The sequence below is a fragment of the Schistocerca nitens genome, chromosome 6, assembly GCF_023898315.1.
Source record: "Schistocerca nitens isolate TAMUIC-IGC-003100 chromosome 6, iqSchNite1.1, whole genome shotgun sequence".
In the NCBI taxonomy this organism is placed as follows: Eukaryota; Metazoa; Arthropoda; class Insecta; order Orthoptera; family Acrididae; genus Schistocerca; species Schistocerca nitens.
This window is the reverse complement of record NC_064619.1, coordinates 115793267-115812722: the sequence shown is the minus strand read 5'-3', so window position 1 is coordinate 115812722 and position 19456 is coordinate 115793267. Positions and strand designations below refer to the sequence as shown.

Sequence of the window (19456 nt, the reverse complement as noted above, 5' to 3'; positions counted from 1 at the left end):
TTGGTGTCTCTTAAGTGTCGATCTGCAGTGGGCTGCTGTTGGCCGAGAGACATGCAGTCGCCTTACGTGAAGCCCCATGGGCAACGCCAGTGCCACTGTGGACAACAGCATACTGTAGCCAGAGAGAGGAGCCGAAAGGCGCATTTCGCAGTCGAGCCACGCTATCCCACAAGCTGTGCACTAGGACAGGATTGTGCAGACCGCAAACTTCTGGTGGCCCGACGCTCGTCGTCGATCGTAAGGGCGAAACAGTCAAGAGATTTGGAAAACGGCAATGTGGACACCCCCTGCAGCAGCTGTGTGCTCACAAACGCTAAGCTGCCGCCTTCTTAGCTCAGTGGTAGAGCACTGGTCTCGTAAACCAGGGGTCGTGAGTTCGAACCTCACAGAAGGCATTCATTTTTTTAACCTTCCTGCAAGGAGCGGAGCTATCTCGAGCAGCATCTAACACATGGCAGTACACTGAATGAAAGGGATGTTCTACAGCCTATGAAAAGTATTCTACTGGCCTCAGAGGTTTTCTGAATGCATAGGCACAACAGTGGTTTGTATGCATTTTGTAGTATAATGTCATGCTTGGCGATGTCATTCGTGTACGAGCCTCGCTACAGTGTGCATGCACGTTATCCATGTGAAGAGGCGCAAGCAGATGCTACCATTCTGCGAGATTCCTGCAGAAGGTATACGAATTGCGTTGATATACAGAGCACAAGTGAGCCAAATTCAAGGCCTCCGTGGCGCAATCGGCTAGCGCGTTCGGCTGTTAACCGAAAGGTTGGTGGTTCGAGCCCACCCGGGGGCGAAATCGTTTTAACCGGCACCGAGGTGAGGACATACGTCAACTTTGTTAGAGATACACAGCTAGCGTGACAATTTGCCTGTGTTTGAGTGATGCCACAGAGCCTTATACACATTCAGCCAAGTGACACTGTAGGTAAAAACATGGCCCTACACAGACGTTCTACTCTTTTCCTATTTATTCGTCATGTGTGCACTGCAGTAGAGCGACGCCCACTACAAAAGACGTATTCTTTACATTCAATTTCAGCGTATACGTCGCGACTGCCATATGACAGGGCCTGTCTCTCGATGTCGATTTGTATTTGGTGTCTCTTAAGTGTCGATCTGCAGTGGGCTGCTGTTGGCCGAGAGACATGCAGTGTGCATGCACGTTATCCATGTGAAGAGGCGCAAGCAGATGCTACCATTCTGCGAGATTCCTGCAGAAGGTATACGAATTGCGTTGATATACAGAGCACAAGTGAGCCAAATTCAAGGCCTCCGTGGCGCAATCGGCTAGCGCGTTCGGCTGTTAACCGAAAGGTTGGTGGTTCGAGCCCACCCGGGGGCGAAATCGTTTTAACCGGCACCGAGGTGAGGACATACGTCAACTTTGTTAGAGATACACAGCTAGCGTGACAATTTGCCTGTGTTTGAGTGATGCCACAGAGCCTTATACACATTCAGCCAAGTGACACTGTAGGTAAAAACATGGCCCTACACAGACGTTCTACTCTTTTCCTATTTATTCGTCATGTGTGCACTGCAGTAGAGCGACGCCCACTACAAAAGACGTATTCTTTACATTCAATTTCAGCGTATACGTCGCGACTGCCATATGACAGGGCCTGTCTCTCGATGTCGATTTGTATTTGGTGTCTCTTAAGTGTCGATCTGCAGTGGGCTGCTGTTGGCCGAGAGACATGCAGTCGCCTTACGTGAAGCCCCATGGGCAACGCCAGTGCCACTGTGGACAACAGCATACTGTAGCCAGAGAGAGGAGCCGAAAGGCGCATTTCGCAGTCGAGCCACGCTATCCCACAAGCTGTGCACTAGGACAGGATTGTGCAGACCGCAAACTTCTGGTGGCCCGACGCTCGTCGTCGATCGTAAGGGCGAAACAGTCAAGAGATTTGGAAAACGGCAATGTGGACACCCCCTGCAGCAGCTGTGTGCTCACAAACGCTAAGCTGCCGCCTTCTTAGCTCAGTGGTAGAGCACTGGTCTCGTAAACCAGGGGTCGTGAGTTCGAACCTCACAGAAGGCATTCATTTTTTTAACCTTCCTGCAAGGAGCGGAGCTATCTCGAGCAGCATCTAACACATGGCAGTACACTGAATGAAAGGGATGTTCTACAGCCTATGAAAAGTATTCTACTGGCCTCAGAGGTTTTCTGAATGCATAGGCACAACAGTGGTTTGTATGCATTTTGTAGTATAATGTCATGCTTGGCGATGTCATTCGTGTACGAGCCTCGCTACAGTGTGCATGCACGTTATCCATGTGAAGAGGCGCAAGCAGATGCTACCATTCTGCGAGATTCCTGCAGAAGGTATACGAATTGCGTTGATATACAGAGCACAAGTGAGCCAAATTCAAGGCCTCCGTGGCGCAATCGGCTAGTGCGTTCGGCTGTTAACCGAAAGGTTGGTGGTTCGAGCCCACCCGGGGGCGAAATCGTTTTAACCGGCACCGAGGTGAGGACATACGTCAACTTTGTTAGAGATACACAGCTAGCGTGACAATTTGGCTGTGTTTGAGTGATGCCACAGAGCCTTATACACATTCAGCCAAGTGACACTGTAGGTAAAAACATGGCCCTATACAGACGTTCTACTCTTTTCCTATTTATTCGTCATGTGTGCACTGCAGTAGAGCGACGCCCACTACAAAAGACGTATTCTTTACATTCAATTTCAGCGTATACGTCGCGACTGCCATATGACAGGGCCTGTCTCTCGATGTCGATTTGTATTTGGTGTCTCTTAAGTGTCGATCTGCAGTAGGCCGCTGTTGGCCGAGAGACGTGCAGTCGCCTTACGCGAAGCCCCATGGGCAACGCCAGTGCCACTGTGGACAACAGCATACTGTAGCCAGAGAGAGGAGCCGAAAGGCGCATTTCGCAGTCGAGCCACGCTATCCCACAAGCTGTGCACTAGGACAGGATTGTGCAGACCGCAAACTTCTGGTGGCCCGACGCTCGTCGTCGATCGTAAGGGCTAAACAGTCAAGAGATTTGGAAAACGGCAATGTGGACACCCCCTGCAGCAGCTGTGTGCCAAATCCGATATCTGGTCGAGGGCTGCAAGATTCAGTATGATGAAGTGACAATTCGGGGATAGCTCACAAACGTTAAGCTGCCGCCTTCTTAGCTCAGTGGTAGAGCACTGGTCTCGTAAACCAGGGGTCGTGAGTTCGAACCTCACAGAAGGCATTCATTTTTTTAACCTTCCTGCAAGGAGCGGAGCTATCTCGAGCAGCATCTAACACATGGCAGTACACTGAATGAAAGGGATGTTCTACAGCCTATGAAAAGTATTCTACTGGCCTCAGAGGTTTTCTGAATGCATAGGCACAACAGTGGTTTGTATGCATTTTGTAGTATAATGTCATGCTTGGCGATGTCATTCGTGTACGAGCCTCGCTACAGTGTGCATGCACGTTATCCATGTGAAGAGGCGCAAGCAGATGCTACCATTCTGCGAGATTCCTGCAGAAGGTATACGAATTGCGTTGATATACAGAGCACAAGTGAGCCAAATTCAAGGCCTCCGTGGCGCAATCGGCTAGCGCGTTCGGCTGTTAACCGAAAGGTTGGTGGTTCGAGCCCACCCGGGGGCGAAATCGTTTTAACCGGCACCGAGGTGAGGACATACGTCAACTTTGTTAGAGATACACAGCTAGCGTGACAATTTGGCTGTGTTTGAGTGATGCCACAGAGCCTTATACACATTCAGCCAAGTGACACTGTAGGTAAAAACATGGCCCTACACAGACGTTCTACTCTTTTCCTATTTATTCGTCATGTGTGCACTGCAGTAGAATGACGCCCACTACAAAAGACGTATTCTTTACATTCAATTTCAGCGTATACGTCGCGACTGCCATATGACAGGGCCTGTCTCTCGATGTCGATTTGTATTTGGTGTCTCTTAAGTGTCGATCTGCAGTGGGCCGCTGTTGGCCGAGAGACGTGCAGTCGCCTTACATGAAGCCCCATGGGCAACGCCAGTGCCACTGTGGACAACAGCATACTGTAGCCAGAGAGAGGAGCCGAAAGGCGCATTTCGCAGTCGAGCCACGCTATCCCACAAGCTGTGCACTAGGACAGGATTGTGCAGACCGCAAACTTCTGGTGGCCCGACGCTCGTCGTCGATCGTAAGGGCGAAACAGTCAAGAGATTTGGAAAACGGCAATGTGGACACCCCCTGCAGCAGCTGTGTGCCAAATCCGATATCTGGTCGAGGGCTGCAAGATTCAGTATGATGAAGTGACAATTCGGGGATAGCTCACAAACGCTAAGCTGCCGCCTTCTTAGCTCAGTGGTAGACCACTGGTCTCGTAAACCAGGGGTCGTGAGTGCGAACCTCACAGAAGGCATTCATTTTTTTAACCTTCCTGCAAGGAGCGGAGCTATCTCGAGCAGCATCTAACACATGGCAGTACACTGAATGAAAGGGATGTTCTACAGCCTATGAAAAGTATTCTACTGGCCTCAGAGGTTTTCTGAATGCATAGGCACAACAGTGGTTTGTATGCATTTTGTAGTATAATGTCATGCTTGGCGATGTCATTCGTGTACGAGCCTCGCTACAGTGTGCATGCACGTTATCCATGTGAAGAGGCGCAAGCAGATGCTACCATTCTGCGAGATTCCTGCAGAAGGTATACGAATTGCGTTGATATACAGAGCACAAGTGAGCCAAATTCAAGGCCTCCGTGGCGCAATCGGCTAGCGCGTTCGGCTGTTAAGCGAAAGGTTGGTGGTTCGAGCCCACCCGGGGGCGAAATCGTTTTAACCGGCACCGAGGTGAGGACATACGTCAACTTTGTTAGAGATACACAGCTAGCGTGACAATTTGCCTGTGTTTGAGTGATGCCACAGAGCCTTATACACATTCAGCCAAGTGACACTGTAGGTAAAAACATGGCCCTACACAGACGTTCTACTCTTTTCCTATTTATTCGTCATGTGTGCACTGCAGTAGAGCGACGCCCACTACAAAAGACGTATTCTTTACATTCAATTTCAGCGTATACGTCGCGACTGCCATATGACAGGGCCTGTCTCTCGATGTCGATTTGTATTTGGTGTCTCTTAAGTGTCGATCTGCAGTGGGCCGCTGTTGGCCGAGAGACGTGCAGTCGCCTTACATGAAGCCCCATGGGCAACGCCAGTGCCACTGTGGACAACAGCATACTGTAGCCAGAGAGAGGAGCCGAAAGGCGCATTTCGCAGTCGAGCCACGCTATCCCACAAGCTGTGCACTAGGACAGGATTGTGCAGACCGCAAACTTCTGGTGGCCCGACGCTCGTCGTCGATCGTAAGGGCGAAACAGTCAAGAGATTTGGAAAACGGCAATGTGGACACCCCCTGCAGCAGCTGTGTGCCAAATCCGATATCTGGTCGAGGGCTGCAAGATTCAGTATGATGAAGTGACAATTCGGGGATAGCTCACAAACGCTAAGCTGCCGCCTTCTTAGCTCAGTGGTAGACCACTGGTCTCGTAAACCAGGGGTCGTGAGTGCGAACCTCACAGAAGGCATTCATTTTTTTAACCTTCCTGCAAGGAGCGGAGCTATCTCGAGCAGCATCTAACACATGGCAGTACACTGAATGAAAGGGATGTTCTACAGCCTATGAAAAGTATTCTACTGGCCTCAGAGGTTTTCTGAATGCATAGGCACAACAGTGGTTTGTATGCATTTTGTAGTATAATGTCATGCTTGGCGATGTCATTCGTGTACGAGCCTCGCTACAGTGTGCATGCACGTTATCCATGTGAAGAGGCGCAAGCAGATGCTACCATTCTGCGAGATTCCTGCAGAAGGTATACGAATTGCGTTGATATACAGAGCACAAGTGAGCCAAATTCAAGGCCTCCGTGGCGCAATCGGCTAGCGCGTTCGGCTGTTAAGCGAAAGGTTGGTGGTTCGAGCCCACCCGGGGGCGAAATCGTTTTAACCGGCACCGAGGTGAGGACATACGTCAACTTTGTTAGAGATACACAGCTAGCGTGACAATTTGCCTGTGTTTGAGTGATGCCACAGAGCCTTATACACATTCAGCCAAGTGACACTGTAGGTAAAAACATGGCCCTACACAGACGTTCTACTCTTTTCCTATTTATTCGTCATGTGTGCACTGCAGTAGAGCGACGCCCACTACAAAAGACGTATTCTTTACATTCAATTTCAGCGTATACGTCGCGACTGCCATATGACAGGGCCTGTCTCTCGATGTCGATTTGTATTTGGTGTCTCTTAAGTGTCGATCTGCAGTGGGCCGCTGTTGGCCGAGAGACGTGCAGTCGCCTTACGTGAAGCCCCATGGGCAACGCCAGTGCCACTGTGGACAACAGCATACTGTAGCCAGAGAGAGGAGCCGAAAGGCGCATTTCGCAGTCGAGCCACGCTATCCCACAAGCTGTGCACTAGGACAGGATTGTGCAGACCGCAAACTTCTGGTGGCCCGACGCTCGTCGTCGATCGTAAGGGCGAAACAGTCAAGAGATTTGGAAAACGGCAATGTGGACACCCCCTGCAGCAGCTGTGTGCCAAATCCGATATCTGGTCGAGGGCTGCAAGATTCAGTATGATGAAGTGACAATTCGGGGATAGCTCACAAACGTTAAGCTGCCGCCTTCTTAGCTCAGTGGTAGAGCACTGGTCTCGTAAACCAGGGGTCGTGAGTTCGAACCTCACAGAAGGCATTCATTTTTTTAACCTTCCTGCAAGGAGCGGAGCTATCTCGAGCAGCATCTAACACATGGCAGTACACTGAATGAAAGGGATGTTCTACAGCCTATGAAAAGTATTCTACTGGCCTCAGAGGTTTTCTGAATGCATAGGCACAACAGTGGTTTGTATGCATTTTGTAGTATAATGTCATGCTTGGCGATGTCATTCGTGTACGAGCCTCGCTACAGTGTGCATGCACGTTATCCATGTGAAGAGGCGCAAGCAGATGCTACCATTCTGCGAGATTCCTGCAGAAGGTATACGAATTGCGTTGATATACAGAGCACAAGTGAGCCAAATTCAAGGCCTCCGTGGCGCAATCGGCTAGCGCGTTCGGCTGTTAACCGAAAGGTTGGTGGTTCGAGCCCACCCGGGGGCGAAATCGTTTTAACCGGCACCGAGGTGAGGACATACGTCAACTTTGTTAGAGATACACAGCTAGCGTGACAATTTGCCTGTGTTTGAGTGATGCCACAGAGCCTTATACACATTCAGCCAAGTGACACTGTAGGTAAAAACATGGCCCTACACAGACGTTCTACTCTTTTCCTATTTATTCGTCATGTGTGCACTGCAGTAGAGCGACGCCCACTACAAAAGACGTATTCTTTACATTCAATTTCAGCGTATACGTCGCGACTGCCATATGACAGGGCCTGTCTCTCGATGTCGATTTGTATTTGGTGTCTCTTAAGTGTCGATCTGCAGTGGGCTGCTGTTGGCCGAGAGACATGCAGTCGCCTTACGTGAAGCCCCATGGGCAACGCCAGTGCCACTGTGGACAACAGCATACTGTAGCCAGAGAGAGGAGCCGAAAGGCGCATTTCGCAGTCGAGCCACGCTATCCCACAAGCTGTGCACTAGGACAGGATTGTGCAGACCGCAAACTTCTGGTGGCCCGACGCTCGTCGTCGATCGTAAGGGCGAAAGAGTCAAGAGATTTGGAAAACGGCAATGTGGACACCCCCTGCAGCAGCTGTGTGCTCACAAACGCTAAGCTGCCGCCTTCTTAGCTCAGTGGTAGAGCACTGGTCTCGTAAACCAGGGGTCGTGAGTTCGAACCTCACAGAAGGCATTCATTTTTTTAACCTTCCTGCAAGGAGCGGAGCTATCTCGAGCAGCATCTAACACATGGCAGTACACTGAATGAAAGGGATGTTCTACAGCCTATGAAAAGTATTCTACTGGCCTCAGAGGTTTTCTGAATGCATAGGCACAACAGTGGTTTGTATGCATTTTGTAGTATAATGTCATGCTTGGCGATGTCATTCGTGTACGAGCCTCGCTACAGTGTGCATGCACGTTATCCATGTGAAGAGGCGCAAGCAGATGCTACCATTCTGCGAGATTCCTGCAGAAGGTATACGAATTGCGTTGATATACAGAGCACAAGTGAGCCAAATTCAAGGCCTCCGTGGCGCAATCGGCTAGCGCGTTCGGCTGTTAACCGAAAGGTTGGTGGTTCGAGCCCACCCGGGGGCGAAATCGTTTTAACCGGCACCGAGGTGAGGACATACGTCAACTTTGTTAGAGATACACAGCTAGCGTGACAATTTGCCTGTGTTTGAGTGATGCCACAGAGCCTTATACACATTCAGCCAAGTGACACTGTAGGTAAAAACATGGCCCTACACAGACGTTCTACTCTTTTCCTATTTATTCGTCATGTGTGCACTGCAGTAGAGCGACGCCCACTACAAAAGACGTATTCTTTACATTCAATTTCAGCGTATACGTCGCGACTGCCATATGACAGGGCCTGTCTCTCGATGTCGATTTGTATTTGGTGTCTCTTAAGTGTCGATCTGCAGTGGGCTGCTGTTGGCCGAGAGACATGCAGTCGCCTTACGTGAAGCCCCATGGGCAACGCCAGTGCCACTGTGGACAACAGCATACTGTAGCCAGAGAGAGGAGCCGAAAGGCGCATTTCGCAGTCGAGCCACGCTATCCCACAAGCTGTGCACTAGGACAGGATTGTGCAGACCGCAAACTTCTGGTGGCCCGACGCTCGTCGTCGATCGTAAGGGCGAAACAGTCAAGAGATTTGGAAAACGGCAATGTGGACACCCCCTGCAGCAGCTGTGTGCTCACAAACGCTAAGCTGCCGCCTTCTTAGCTCAGTGGTAGAGCACTGGTCTCGTAAACCAGGGGTCGTGAGTTCGAACCTCACAGAAGGCATTCATTTTTTTAACCTTCCTGCAAGGAGCGGAGCTATCTCGAGCAGCATCTAACACATGGCAGTACACTGAATGAAAGGGATGTTCTACAGCCTATGAAAAGTATTCTACTGGCCTCAGAGGTTTTCTGAATGCATAGGCACAACAGTGGTTTGTATGCATTTTGTAGTATAATGTCATGCTTGGCGATGTCATTCGTGTACGAGCCTCGCTACAGTGTGCATGCACGTTATCCATGTGAAGAGGCGCAAGCAGATGCTACCATTCTGCGAGATTCCTGCAGAAGGTATACGAATTGCGTTGATATACAGAGCACAAGTGAGCCAAATTCAAGGCCTCCGTGGCGCAATCGACTAGCGCGTTCGGCTGTTAACCGAAAGGTTGGTGGTTCGAGCACACCCGGGGGCGAAATCGTTTTAACCGGCACCGAGGTGAGGACATACGTCAACTTTGTTAGAGATACACAGCTAGCGTGACAATTTGCCTGTGTTTGAGTGATGCCACAGAGCCTTATACACATTCAGCCAAGTGACACTGTAGGTAAAAACATGGCCCTACACAGACGTTCTACTCTTTTCCTATTTATTCGTCATGTGTGCACTGCAGTAGAGCGACGCCCACTACAAAAGACGTATTCTTTACATTCAATTTCAGCGTATACGTCGCGACTGCCATATGACAGGGCCTGTCTCTCGATGTCGATTTGTATTTGGTGTCTCTTAAGTGTCGATCTGCAGTGGGCTGCTGTTGGCCGAGAGACATGCAGTCGCCTTACGTGAAGCCCCATGGGCAACGCCAGTGCCACTGTGGACAACAGCATACTGTAGCCAGAGAGAGGAGCCGAAAGGCGCATTTCGCAGTCGAGCCACGCTATCCCACAAGCTGTGCACTAGGACAGGATTGTGCAGACCGCAAACTTCTGGTGGCCCGACGCTCGTCGTCGATCGTAAGGGCGAAACAGTCAAGAGATTTGGAAAACGGCAATGTGGACACCCCCTGCAGCAGCTGTGTGCCAAATCCGATATCTGGTCGAGGGCTGCAAGATTCAGTATGATGAAGTGACAATTCGGGGATAGCTCACAAACGCTAAGCTGCCGCCTTCTTAGCTCAGTGGTAGAGCACTGGTCTCGTAAACCAGGGGTCGTGAGTTCGAACCTCACAGAAGGCATTCATTTTTTTAACCTTCCTGCAAGGAGCGGAGCTATCTCGAGCAGCATCTAACACATGGCAGTACACTGAATGAAAGGGATGTTCTACAGCCTATGAAAAGTATTCTACTGGCCTCAGAGGTTTTCTGAATGCATAGGCACAACAGTGGTTTGTATGCATTTTGTAGTATAATGTCATGCTTGGCGATGTCATTCGTGTACGAGCCTCGCTACAGTGTGCATGCACGTTATCCATGTGAAGAGGCGCAAGCAGATGCTACCATTCTGCGAGATTCCTGCAGAAGGTATACGAATTGCGTTGATATACAGAGCACAAGTGAGCCAAATTCAAGGCCTCCGTGGCGCAATCGGCTAGCGCGTTCGGCTGTTAACCGAAAGGTTGGTGGTTCGAGCCCACCCGGGGGCGAAATCGTTTTAACCGGCACCGAGGTGAGGACATACGTCAACTTTGTTAGAGATACACAGCTAGCGTGACAATTTGGCTGTGTTTGAGTGATGCCACAGAGCCTTATACACATTCAGCCAAGTGACACTGTAGGTAAAAACATGGCCCTATACAGACGTTCTACTCTTTTCCTATTTATTCGTCATGTGTGCACTGCAGTAGAGCGACGCCCACTACAAAAGACGTATTCTTTACATTCAATTTCAGCGTATACGTCGCGACTGCCATATGACAGGGCCTGTCTCTCGATGTCGATTTGTATTTGGTGTCTCTTAAGTGTCGATCTGCAGTAGGCCGCTGTTGGCCGAGAGACGTGCAGTCGCCTTACGTGAAGCCCCATGGGCAACGCCAGTGCCACTGTGGACAACAGCATACTGTAGCCAGAGAGAGGAGCCGAAAGGCGCATTTCGCAGTCGAGCCACGCTATCCCACAAGCTGTGCACTAGGACAGGATTGTGCAGACCGCAAACTTCTGGTGGCCCGACGCTCGTCGTCGATCGTAAGGGCTAAACAGTCAAGAGATTTGGAAAACGGCAATGTGGACACCCCCTGCAGCAGCTGTGTGCCAAATCCGATATCTGGTCGAGGGCTGCAAGATTCAGTATGATGAAGTGACAATTCGGGGATAGCTCACAAACGTTAAGCTGCCGCCTTCTTAGCTCAGTGGTAGAGCACTGGTCTCGTAAACCAGGGGTCGTGAGTTCGAACCTCACAGAAGGCATTCATTTTTTTAACCTTCCTGCAAGGAGCGGAGCTATCTCGAGCAGCATCTAACACATGGCAGTACACTGAATGAAAGGGATGTTCTACAGCCTATGAAAAGTATTCTACTGGCCTCAGAGGTTTTCTGAATGCATAGGCACAACAGTGGTTTGTATGCATTTTGTAGTATAATGTCATGCTTGGCGATGTCATTCGTGTACGAGCCTCGCTACAGTGTGCATGCACGTTATCCATGTGAAGAGGCGCAAGCAGATGCTACCATTCTGCGAGATTCCTGCAGAAGGTATACGAATTGCGTTGATATACAGAGCACAAGTGAGCCAAATTCAAGGCCTCCGTGGCGCAATCGGCTAGCGCGTTCGGCTGTTAACCGAAAGGTTGGTGGTTCGAGCCCACCCGGGGGCGAAATCGTTTTAACCGGCACCGAGGTGAGGACATACGTCAACTTTGTTAGAGATACACAGCTAGCGTGACAATTTGGCTGTGTTTGAGTGATGCCACAGAGCCTTATACACATTCAGCCAAGTGACACTGTAGGTAAAAACATGGCCCTACACAGACGTTCTACTCTTTTCCTATTTATTCGTCATGTGTGCACTGCAGTAGAGCGACGCCCACTACAAAAGACGTATTCTTTACATTCAATTTCAGCGTATACGTCGCGACTGCCATATGACAGGGCCTGTCTCTCGATGTCGATTTGTATTTGGTGTCTCTTAAGTGTCGATCTGCAGTGGGCCGCTGTTGGCCGAGAGACGTGCAGTCGCCTTACATGAAGCCCCATGGGCAACGCCAGTGCCACTGTGGACAACAGCATACTGTAGCCAGAGAGAGGAGCCGAAAGGCGCATTTCGCAGTCGAGCCACGCTATCCCACAAGCTGTGCACTAGGACAGGATTGTGCAGACCGCAAACTTCTGGTGGCCCGACGCTCGTCGTCGATCGTAAGGGCGAAACAGTCAAGAGATTTGGAAAACGGCAATGTGGACACCCCCTGCAGCAGCTGTGTGCCAAATCCGATATCTGGTCGAGGGCTGCAAGATTCAGTATGATGAAGTGACAATTCGGGGATAGCTCACAAACGCTAAGCTGCCGCCTTCTTAGCTCAGTGGTAGAGCACTGGTCTCGTAAACCAGGGGTCGTGAGTTCGAACCTCACAGAAGGCATTCATTTTTTTAACCTTCCTGCAAGGAGCGGAGCTATCTCGAGCAGCATCTAACACATGGCAGTACACTGAATGAAAGGGATGTTCTACAGCCTATGAAAAGTATTCTACTGGCCTCAGAGGTTTTCTGAATGCATTGGCACAACAGTGGTTTGTATGCATTTTGTAGTATAATGTCATGCTTGGCGATGTCATTCGTGTACGAGCCTCGCTACAGTGTGCATGCACGTTATCCATGTGAAGAGGCGCAAGCAGATGCTACCATTCTGCGAGATTCCTGCAGAAGGTATACGAATTGCGTTGATATACAGAGCACAAGTGAGCCAAATTCAAGGCCTCCGTGGCGCAATCGGCTAGCGCGTTCGGCTGTTAACCGAAAGGTTGGTGGTTCGAGCCCACCCGGGGGCGAAATCGTTTTAACCGGCACCGAGGTGAGGACATACGTCAACTTTGTTAGAGATACACAGCTAGCGTGACAATTTGGCTGTGTTTGAGTGATGCCACAGAGCCTTATACACATTCAGCCAAGTGACACTGTAGGTAAAAACATGGCCCTACACAGACGTTCTACTCTTTTCCTATTTATTCGTCATGTGTGCACTGCAGTAGAGCGACGCCCACTACAAAAGACGTATTCTTTACATTCAATTTCAGCGTATACGTCGCGACTGCCATATGACAGGGCCTGTCTCTCGATGTCGATTTGTATTTGGTGTCTCTTAAGTGTCGATCTGCAGTGGGCCGCTGTTGGCCGAGAGACGTGCAGTCGCCTTACATGAAGCCCCATGGGCAACGCCAGTGCCACTGTGGACAACAGCATACTGTAGCCAGAGAGAGGAGCCGAAAGGCGCATTTCGCAGTCGAGCCACGCTATCCCACAAGCTGTGCACTAGGACAGGATTGTGCAGACCGCAAACTTCTGGTGGCCCGACGCTCGTCGTCGATCGTAAGGGCGAAACAGTCAAGAGATTTGGAAAACGGCAATGTGGACACCCCCTGCAGCAGCTGTGTGCCAAATCCGATATCTGGTCGAGGGCTGCAAGATTCAGTATGATGAAGTGACAATTCGGGGATAGCTCACAAACGCTAAGCTGCCGCCTTCTTAGCTCAGTGGTAGAGCACTGGTCTCGTAAACCAGGGGTCGTGAGTTCGAACCTCACAGAAGGCATTCATTTTTTTAACCTTCCTGCAAGGAGCGGAGCTATCTCGAGCAGCATCTAACACATGGCAGTACACTGAATGAAAGGGATGTTCTACAGCCTATGAAAAGTATTCTACTGGCCTCAGAGGTTTTCTGAATGCATTGGCACAACAGTGGTTTGTATGCATTTTGTAGTATAATGTCATGCTTGGCGATGTCATTCGTGTACGAGCCTCGCTACAGTGTGCATGCACGTTATCCATGTGAAGAGGCGCAAGCAGATGCTACCATTCTGCGAGATTCCTGCAGAAGGTATACGAATTGCGTTGATATACAGAGCACAAGTGAGCCAAATTCAAGGCCTCCGTGGCGCAATCGGCTAGCGCGTTCGGCTGTTAACCGAAAGGTTGGTGGTTCGAGCCCACCCGGGGGCGAAATCGTTTTAACCGGCACCGAGGTGAGGACATACGTCAACTTTGTTAGAGATACACAGCTAGCGTGACAATTTGGCTGTGTTTGAGTGATGCCACAGAGCCTTATACACATTCAGCCAAGTGACACTGTAGGTAAAAACATGGCCCTACACAGACGTTCTACTCTTTTCCTATTTATTCGTCATGTGTGCACTGCAGTAGAGCGACGCCCACTACAAAAGACGTATTCTTTACATTCAATTTCAGCGTATACGTCGCGACTGCCATATGACAGGGCCTGTCTCTCGATGTCGATTTGTATTTGGTGTCTCTTAAGTGTCGATCTGCAGTGGGCCGCTGTTGGCCGAGAGACGTGCAGTCGCCTTACATGAAGCCCCATGGGCAACGCCAGTGCCACTGTGGACAACAGCATACTGTAGCCAGAGAGAGGAGCCGAAAGGCGCATTTCGCAGTCGAGCCACGCTATCCCACAAGCTGTGCACTAGGACAGGATTGTGCAGACCGCAAACTTCTGGTGGCCCGACGCTCGTCGTCGATCGTAAGGGCGAAACAGTCAAGAGATTTGGAAAACGGCAATGTGGACACCCCCTGCAGCAGCTGTGTGCCAAATCCGATATCTGGTCGAGGGCTGCAAGATTCAGTATGATGAAGTGACAATTCGGGGATAGCTCACAAACGCTAAGCTGCCGCCTTCTTAGCTCAGTGGTAGAGCACTGGTCTCGTAAACCAGGGGTCGTGAGTTCGAACCTCACAGAAGGCATTCATTTTTTTAACCTTCCTGCAAGGAGCGGAGCTATCTCGAGCAGCATCTAACACATGGCAGTACACTGAATGAAAGGGATGTTCTACAGCCTATGAAAAGTATTCTACTGGCCTCAGAGGTTTTCTGAATGCATTGGCACAACAGTGGTTTGTATGCATTTTGTAGTATAATGTCATGCTTGGCGATGTCATTCGTGTACGAGCCTCGCTACAGTGTGCATGCACGTTATCCATGTGAAGAGGCGCAAGCAGATGCTACCATTCTGCGAGATTCCTGCAGAAGGTATACGAATTGCGTTGATATACAGAGCACAAGTGAGCCAAATTCAAGGCCTCCGTGGCGCAATCGGCTAGCGCGTTCGGCTGTTAACCGAAAGGTTGGTGGTTCGAGCCCACCCGGGGGCGAAATCGTTTTAACCGGCACCGAGGTGAGGACATACGTCAACTTTGTTAGAGATACACAGCTAGCGTGACAATTTGGCTGTGTTTGAGTGATGCCACAGAGCCTTATACACATTCAGCCAAGTGACACTGTAGGTAAAAACATGGCCCTACACAGACGTTCTACTCTTTTCCTATTTATTCGTCATGTGTGCACTGCAGTAGAGCGACGCCCACTACAAAAGACGTATTCTTTACATTCAATTTCAGCGTATACGTCGCGACTGCCATATGACAGGGCCTGTCTCTCGATGTCGATTTGTATTTGGTGTCTCTTAAGTGTCGATCTGCAGTGGGCTGCTGTTGGCCGAGAGACGTGCAGTCGCCTTACGTGAAGCCCCATGGGCAACGCCAGTGCCACTGTGGACAACAGCATACTGTAGCCAGAGAGAGGAGCCGAAAGGCGCATTTCGCAGTCGAGCCACGCTATCCCACAAGCTGTGCACTAGGACAGGATTGTGCAGACCGCAAACTTCTGGTGGCCCGACGCTCGTCGTCGATCGTAAGGGCGAAACAGTCAAGAGATTTGGAAAACGGCAATGTGGACACCCCCTGCAGCAGCTGTGTGCCAAATCCGATATCTGGTCGAGGGCTGCAAGATTCAGTATGATGAAGTGACAATTCGGGGATAGCTCACAAACGCTAAGCTGCCGCCTTCTTAGCTCAGTGGTAGACCACTGGTCTCGTAAACCAGGGGTCGTGAGTTCGAACCTCACAGAAGGCATTCATTTTTTTAACCTTCCTGCAAGGAGCGGAGCTATCTCGAGCAGCATCTAACACATGGCAGTACACTGAATGAAAGGGATGTTCTACAGCCTATGAAAAGTATTCTACTGGCCTCAGAGGTTTTCTGAATGCATAGGCACAACAGTGGTTTGTATGCATTTTGTAGTATAATGTCATGCTTGGCGATGTCATTCGTGTACGAGCCTCGCTACAGTGTGCATGCACGTTATCCATGTGAAGAGGCGCAAGCAGATGCTACCATTCTGCGAGATTCCTGCAGAAGGTATACGAATTGCGTTGATATACAGAGCACAAGTGAGCCAAATTCAAGGCCTCCGTGGCGCAATCGGCTAGCGCGTTCGGCTGTTAACCGAAAGGTTGGTGGTTCGAGCCCACCCGGGGGCGAAATCGTTTTAACCGGCACCGAGGTGAGGACATACGTCAACTTTGTTAGAGATACACAGCTAGCGTGACAATTTGGCTGTGTTTGAGTGATGCCACAGAGTCTTATACACATTCAGCCAAGTGACACTGTAGGTAAAAACATGGCCCTACACAGACGTTCTACTCTTTTCCTATTTATTCGTCATGTGTGCACTGCAGTAGAGCGACGCCCACTACAAAAGACGTATTCTTTACATTCAATTTCAGCGTATACGTCGCGACTGCCATATGACAGGGCCTGTCTCTCGATGTCGATTTGTATTTGGTGTCTCTTAAGTGTCGATCTGCAGTGGGCTGCTGTTGGCCGAGAGACGTGCAGTCGCCTTACGTGAAGCCCCATGGGCAACGCCAGTGCCACTGTGGACAACAGCATACTGTAGCCAGAGAGAGGAGCCGAAAGGCGCATTTCGCAGTCGAGCCACGCTATCCCACAAGCTGTGCACTAGGACAGGATTGTGCAGACCGCAAACTTCTGGTGGCCCGACGCTCGTCGTCGATCGTAAGGGCGAAACAGTCAAGAGATTTGGAAAACGGCAATGTGGACACCCCCTGCAGCAGCTGTGTGCCAAATCCGATATCTGGTCGAGGGCTGCAAGATTCAGTATGATGAAGTGACAATTCGGGGATAGCTCACAAACGCTAAGCTGCCGCCTTCTTAGCTCAGTGGTAGAGCACTGGTCTCGTAAACCAGGGGTCGTGAGTTCGAACCTCACAGAAGGCATTCATTTTTTTAACCTTCCTGCAAGGAGCGGAGCTATCTCGAGCAGCATCTAACACATGGCAGTACACTGAATGAAAGGGATGTTCTACAGCCTATGAAAAGTATTCTACTGGCCTCAGAGGTTTTCTGAATGCATAGGCACAACAGTGGTTTGTATGCATTTTGTAGTATAATGTCATGCTTGGCGATGTCATTCGTGTACGAGCCTCGCTACAGTGTGCATGCACGTTATCCATGTGAAGAGGCGCAAGCAGATGCTACCATTCTGCGAGATTCCTGCAGAAGGTATACGAATTGCGTTGATATACAGAGCACAAGTGAGCCAAATTCAAGGCCTCCGTGGCGCAATCGGCTAGCGCGTTCGGCTGTTAACCGAAAGGTTGGTGGTTCGAGCCCACCCGGGGGCGAAATCGTTTTAACCGGCACCGAGGTGAGGACATACGTCAACTTTGTTAGAGATACACAGCTAGCGTGACAATTTGCCTGTGTTTGAGTGATGCCACAGAGCCTTATACACATTCAGCCAAGTGACACTGTAGGTAAAAACATGGCCCTACACAGACGTTCTACTCTTTTCCTATTTATTCGTCATGTGTGCACTGCAGTAGAGCGACGCCCACTACAAAAGACGTATTCTTTACATTCAATTTCAGCGTATACGTCGCGACTGCCATATGACAGGGCCTGTCTCTCGATGTCGATTTGTATTTGGTGTCTCTTAAGTGTCGATCTGCAGTGGGCTGCTGTTGGCCGAGAGACATGCAGTCGCCTTACGTGAAGCCCCATGGGCAACGCCAGTGCCACTGTGGACAACAGCATACTGTAGCCAGAGAGAGGAGCCGAAAGGCGCATTTCGCAGTCGAGCCACGCTATCCCACAAGCTGTGCACTAGGACAGGATTGTGCAGACCGCAAACTTCTGGTGGCCCGACGCTCGTCGTCGATCGTAAGGGCTAAACAGTCAAGAGATTTGGAAAACGGCAATGTGGACACCCCCTGCAGCAGCTGTGTGCCAAATCCGATATCTGGTCGAGGGCTGCAAGATTCAGTATGATGAAGTGACAATTCGGGGATAGCTCACAAACGTTAAGCTGCCGCCTTCTTAGCTCAGTGGTAGAGCACTGGTCTCGTAAACCAGGGGTCGTGAGTTCGAACCTCACAGAAGGCATTCATTTTTTTAACCTTCCTGCAAGGAGCGGAGCTATCTCGAGCAGCATCTAACACATGGCAGTACACTGAATGAAAGGGATGTTCTACAGCCTATGAAAAGTATTCTACTGGCCTCAGAGGTTTTCTGAATGCATAGGCACAACAGTGGTTTGTATGCATTTTGTAGTATAATGTCATGCTTGGCGATGTCATTCGTGTACGAGCCTCGCTACAGTGTGCATGCACGTTATCCATGTGAAGAGGCGCAAGCAGATGCTACCATTCTGCGAGATTCCTGCAGAAGGTATACGAATTGCGTTGATATACAGAGCACAAGTGAGCCAAATTCAAGGCCTCCGTGGCGCAATCGGCTAGCGCGTTCGGCTGTTAACCGAAAGGTTGGTGGTTCGAGCCCACCCGGGGGCGAAATCGTTTTAACCGGCACCGAGGTGAGGACATACGTCAACTTTGTTAGAGATACACAGCTAGCGTGACAATTTGCCTGTGTTTGAGTGATGCCACAGAGCCTTATACACATTCAGCCAAGTGACACTGTAGGTAAAAACATGGCCCTACACAGACGTTCTACTCTTTTCCTATTTATTCGTCATGTGTGCACTGCAGTAGAGCGACGCCCACTACAAAAGACGTATTCTTTACATTCAATTTCAGCGTATACGTCGCGACTGCCATATGACAGGGCCTGTCTCTCGATGTCGATTTGTATTTGGTGTCTCTTAAGTGTCGATCTGCAGTGGGCTGCTGTTGGCCGAGAGACATGCAGTCGCCTTACGTGAAGCCCCATGGGCAACGCCAGTGCCACTGTGGACAACAGCATACTGTAGCCAGAGAGAGGAGCCGAAAGGCGCATTTCGCAGTCGAGCCACGCTATCCCACAAGCTGTGCACTAGGACAGGATTGTGCAGACCGCAAACTTCTGGTGGCCCGACGCTCGTCGTCGATCGTAAGGGCGAAACAGTCAAGAGATTTGGAAAACGGCAATGTGGACACCCCCTGCAGCAGCTGTGTGCCAAATCCGATATCTGGTCGAGGGCTGCAAGATTCAGTATGATGAAGTGACAATTCGGGGATAGCTCACAAACGCTAAGCTGCCGCCTTCTTAGCTCAGTGGTAGAGCACTGGTCTCGTAAACCAGGGGTCGTGAGTTCGAACCTCACAGAAGGCATTCATTTTTTTAACCTTCCTGCAAGGAGCGGA

At 50.2% G+C, this 19456-nt stretch overlaps 34 non-coding genes across 34 annotated transcripts; all 34 read left to right on the top strand.

Moving 5' to 3' along the window:
- The first annotated feature begins 323 nt into the window (after positions 1 to 323).
- On the top strand, positions 324 to 395 carry Trnat-cgu (transfer RNA threonine (anticodon CGU)). Its single transcript has one exon. It is a non-coding gene; the product is annotated as a tRNA-Thr (tRNA).
- Positions 396 to 728: 333 nt separating this feature from the next.
- Positions 729 to 802, top strand: Trnan-guu (transfer RNA asparagine (anticodon GUU)). Its single transcript has one exon. It is a non-coding gene; the product is annotated as a tRNA-Asn (tRNA).
- Positions 803 to 1277: 475 nt separating this feature from the next.
- Positions 1278 to 1351, top strand: Trnan-guu (transfer RNA asparagine (anticodon GUU)). Its single transcript has one exon. It is a non-coding gene; the product is annotated as a tRNA-Asn (tRNA).
- A 624-nt stretch (positions 1352 to 1975) lies between these two features.
- On the top strand, positions 1976 to 2047 carry Trnat-cgu (transfer RNA threonine (anticodon CGU)). The gene has a single exon. It is a non-coding gene; the product is annotated as a tRNA-Thr (tRNA).
- Positions 2048 to 2380: 333 nt separating this feature from the next.
- On the top strand, positions 2381 to 2454 carry Trnan-guu (transfer RNA asparagine (anticodon GUU)). Its single transcript has one exon. It is a non-coding gene; the product is annotated as a tRNA-Asn (tRNA).
- Positions 2455 to 3142: 688 nt separating this feature from the next.
- Positions 3143 to 3214, top strand: Trnat-cgu (transfer RNA threonine (anticodon CGU)). The gene has a single exon. It is a non-coding gene; the product is annotated as a tRNA-Thr (tRNA).
- Positions 3215 to 3547: 333 nt separating this feature from the next.
- Trnan-guu (transfer RNA asparagine (anticodon GUU)) lies at positions 3548 to 3621 on the top strand. Its single transcript has one exon. It is a non-coding gene; the product is annotated as a tRNA-Asn (tRNA).
- A 688-nt stretch (positions 3622 to 4309) lies between these two features.
- On the top strand, positions 4310 to 4381 carry Trnat-cgu (transfer RNA threonine (anticodon CGU)). The gene has a single exon. It is a non-coding gene; the product is annotated as a tRNA-Thr (tRNA).
- Positions 4382 to 4714: 333 nt separating this feature from the next.
- On the top strand, positions 4715 to 4788 carry Trnan-guu (transfer RNA asparagine (anticodon GUU)). Its single transcript has one exon. It is a non-coding gene; the product is annotated as a tRNA-Asn (tRNA).
- Positions 4789 to 5476: 688 nt separating this feature from the next.
- Positions 5477 to 5548, top strand: Trnat-cgu (transfer RNA threonine (anticodon CGU)). The gene has a single exon. It is a non-coding gene; the product is annotated as a tRNA-Thr (tRNA).
- Positions 5549 to 5881: 333 nt separating this feature from the next.
- Trnan-guu (transfer RNA asparagine (anticodon GUU)) lies at positions 5882 to 5955 on the top strand. Its single transcript has one exon. It is a non-coding gene; the product is annotated as a tRNA-Asn (tRNA).
- A 688-nt stretch (positions 5956 to 6643) lies between these two features.
- Positions 6644 to 6715, top strand: Trnat-cgu (transfer RNA threonine (anticodon CGU)). Its single transcript has one exon. It is a non-coding gene; the product is annotated as a tRNA-Thr (tRNA).
- A 333-nt stretch (positions 6716 to 7048) lies between these two features.
- Positions 7049 to 7122, top strand: Trnan-guu (transfer RNA asparagine (anticodon GUU)). The gene has a single exon. It is a non-coding gene; the product is annotated as a tRNA-Asn (tRNA).
- Positions 7123 to 7746: 624 nt separating this feature from the next.
- Trnat-cgu (transfer RNA threonine (anticodon CGU)) lies at positions 7747 to 7818 on the top strand. Its single transcript has one exon. It is a non-coding gene; the product is annotated as a tRNA-Thr (tRNA).
- Positions 7819 to 8151: 333 nt separating this feature from the next.
- Positions 8152 to 8225, top strand: Trnan-guu (transfer RNA asparagine (anticodon GUU)). Its single transcript has one exon. It is a non-coding gene; the product is annotated as a tRNA-Asn (tRNA).
- Positions 8226 to 8849: 624 nt separating this feature from the next.
- Trnat-cgu (transfer RNA threonine (anticodon CGU)) lies at positions 8850 to 8921 on the top strand. Its single transcript has one exon. It is a non-coding gene; the product is annotated as a tRNA-Thr (tRNA).
- Positions 8922 to 9254: 333 nt separating this feature from the next.
- Trnan-guu (transfer RNA asparagine (anticodon GUU)) lies at positions 9255 to 9328 on the top strand. Its single transcript has one exon. It is a non-coding gene; the product is annotated as a tRNA-Asn (tRNA).
- A 688-nt stretch (positions 9329 to 10016) lies between these two features.
- On the top strand, positions 10017 to 10088 carry Trnat-cgu (transfer RNA threonine (anticodon CGU)). The gene has a single exon. It is a non-coding gene; the product is annotated as a tRNA-Thr (tRNA).
- A 333-nt stretch (positions 10089 to 10421) lies between these two features.
- Trnan-guu (transfer RNA asparagine (anticodon GUU)) lies at positions 10422 to 10495 on the top strand. The gene has a single exon. It is a non-coding gene; the product is annotated as a tRNA-Asn (tRNA).
- Positions 10496 to 11183: 688 nt separating this feature from the next.
- On the top strand, positions 11184 to 11255 carry Trnat-cgu (transfer RNA threonine (anticodon CGU)). Its single transcript has one exon. It is a non-coding gene; the product is annotated as a tRNA-Thr (tRNA).
- Positions 11256 to 11588: 333 nt separating this feature from the next.
- On the top strand, positions 11589 to 11662 carry Trnan-guu (transfer RNA asparagine (anticodon GUU)). The gene has a single exon. It is a non-coding gene; the product is annotated as a tRNA-Asn (tRNA).
- Positions 11663 to 12350: 688 nt separating this feature from the next.
- Trnat-cgu (transfer RNA threonine (anticodon CGU)) lies at positions 12351 to 12422 on the top strand. The gene has a single exon. It is a non-coding gene; the product is annotated as a tRNA-Thr (tRNA).
- A 333-nt stretch (positions 12423 to 12755) lies between these two features.
- Trnan-guu (transfer RNA asparagine (anticodon GUU)) lies at positions 12756 to 12829 on the top strand. Its single transcript has one exon. It is a non-coding gene; the product is annotated as a tRNA-Asn (tRNA).
- A 688-nt stretch (positions 12830 to 13517) lies between these two features.
- Positions 13518 to 13589, top strand: Trnat-cgu (transfer RNA threonine (anticodon CGU)). The gene has a single exon. It is a non-coding gene; the product is annotated as a tRNA-Thr (tRNA).
- Positions 13590 to 13922: 333 nt separating this feature from the next.
- On the top strand, positions 13923 to 13996 carry Trnan-guu (transfer RNA asparagine (anticodon GUU)). Its single transcript has one exon. It is a non-coding gene; the product is annotated as a tRNA-Asn (tRNA).
- A 688-nt stretch (positions 13997 to 14684) lies between these two features.
- On the top strand, positions 14685 to 14756 carry Trnat-cgu (transfer RNA threonine (anticodon CGU)). Its single transcript has one exon. It is a non-coding gene; the product is annotated as a tRNA-Thr (tRNA).
- A 333-nt stretch (positions 14757 to 15089) lies between these two features.
- Trnan-guu (transfer RNA asparagine (anticodon GUU)) lies at positions 15090 to 15163 on the top strand. Its single transcript has one exon. It is a non-coding gene; the product is annotated as a tRNA-Asn (tRNA).
- A 688-nt stretch (positions 15164 to 15851) lies between these two features.
- On the top strand, positions 15852 to 15923 carry Trnat-cgu (transfer RNA threonine (anticodon CGU)). The gene has a single exon. It is a non-coding gene; the product is annotated as a tRNA-Thr (tRNA).
- Positions 15924 to 16256: 333 nt separating this feature from the next.
- Trnan-guu (transfer RNA asparagine (anticodon GUU)) lies at positions 16257 to 16330 on the top strand. The gene has a single exon. It is a non-coding gene; the product is annotated as a tRNA-Asn (tRNA).
- A 688-nt stretch (positions 16331 to 17018) lies between these two features.
- On the top strand, positions 17019 to 17090 carry Trnat-cgu (transfer RNA threonine (anticodon CGU)). Its single transcript has one exon. It is a non-coding gene; the product is annotated as a tRNA-Thr (tRNA).
- Positions 17091 to 17423: 333 nt separating this feature from the next.
- On the top strand, positions 17424 to 17497 carry Trnan-guu (transfer RNA asparagine (anticodon GUU)). Its single transcript has one exon. It is a non-coding gene; the product is annotated as a tRNA-Asn (tRNA).
- Positions 17498 to 18185: 688 nt separating this feature from the next.
- Positions 18186 to 18257, top strand: Trnat-cgu (transfer RNA threonine (anticodon CGU)). The gene has a single exon. It is a non-coding gene; the product is annotated as a tRNA-Thr (tRNA).
- A 333-nt stretch (positions 18258 to 18590) lies between these two features.
- Positions 18591 to 18664, top strand: Trnan-guu (transfer RNA asparagine (anticodon GUU)). Its single transcript has one exon. It is a non-coding gene; the product is annotated as a tRNA-Asn (tRNA).
- Positions 18665 to 19352: 688 nt separating this feature from the next.
- On the top strand, positions 19353 to 19424 carry Trnat-cgu (transfer RNA threonine (anticodon CGU)). Its single transcript has one exon. It is a non-coding gene; the product is annotated as a tRNA-Thr (tRNA).
- The last annotated feature ends 32 nt before the right edge of the window (positions 19425 to 19456 follow it).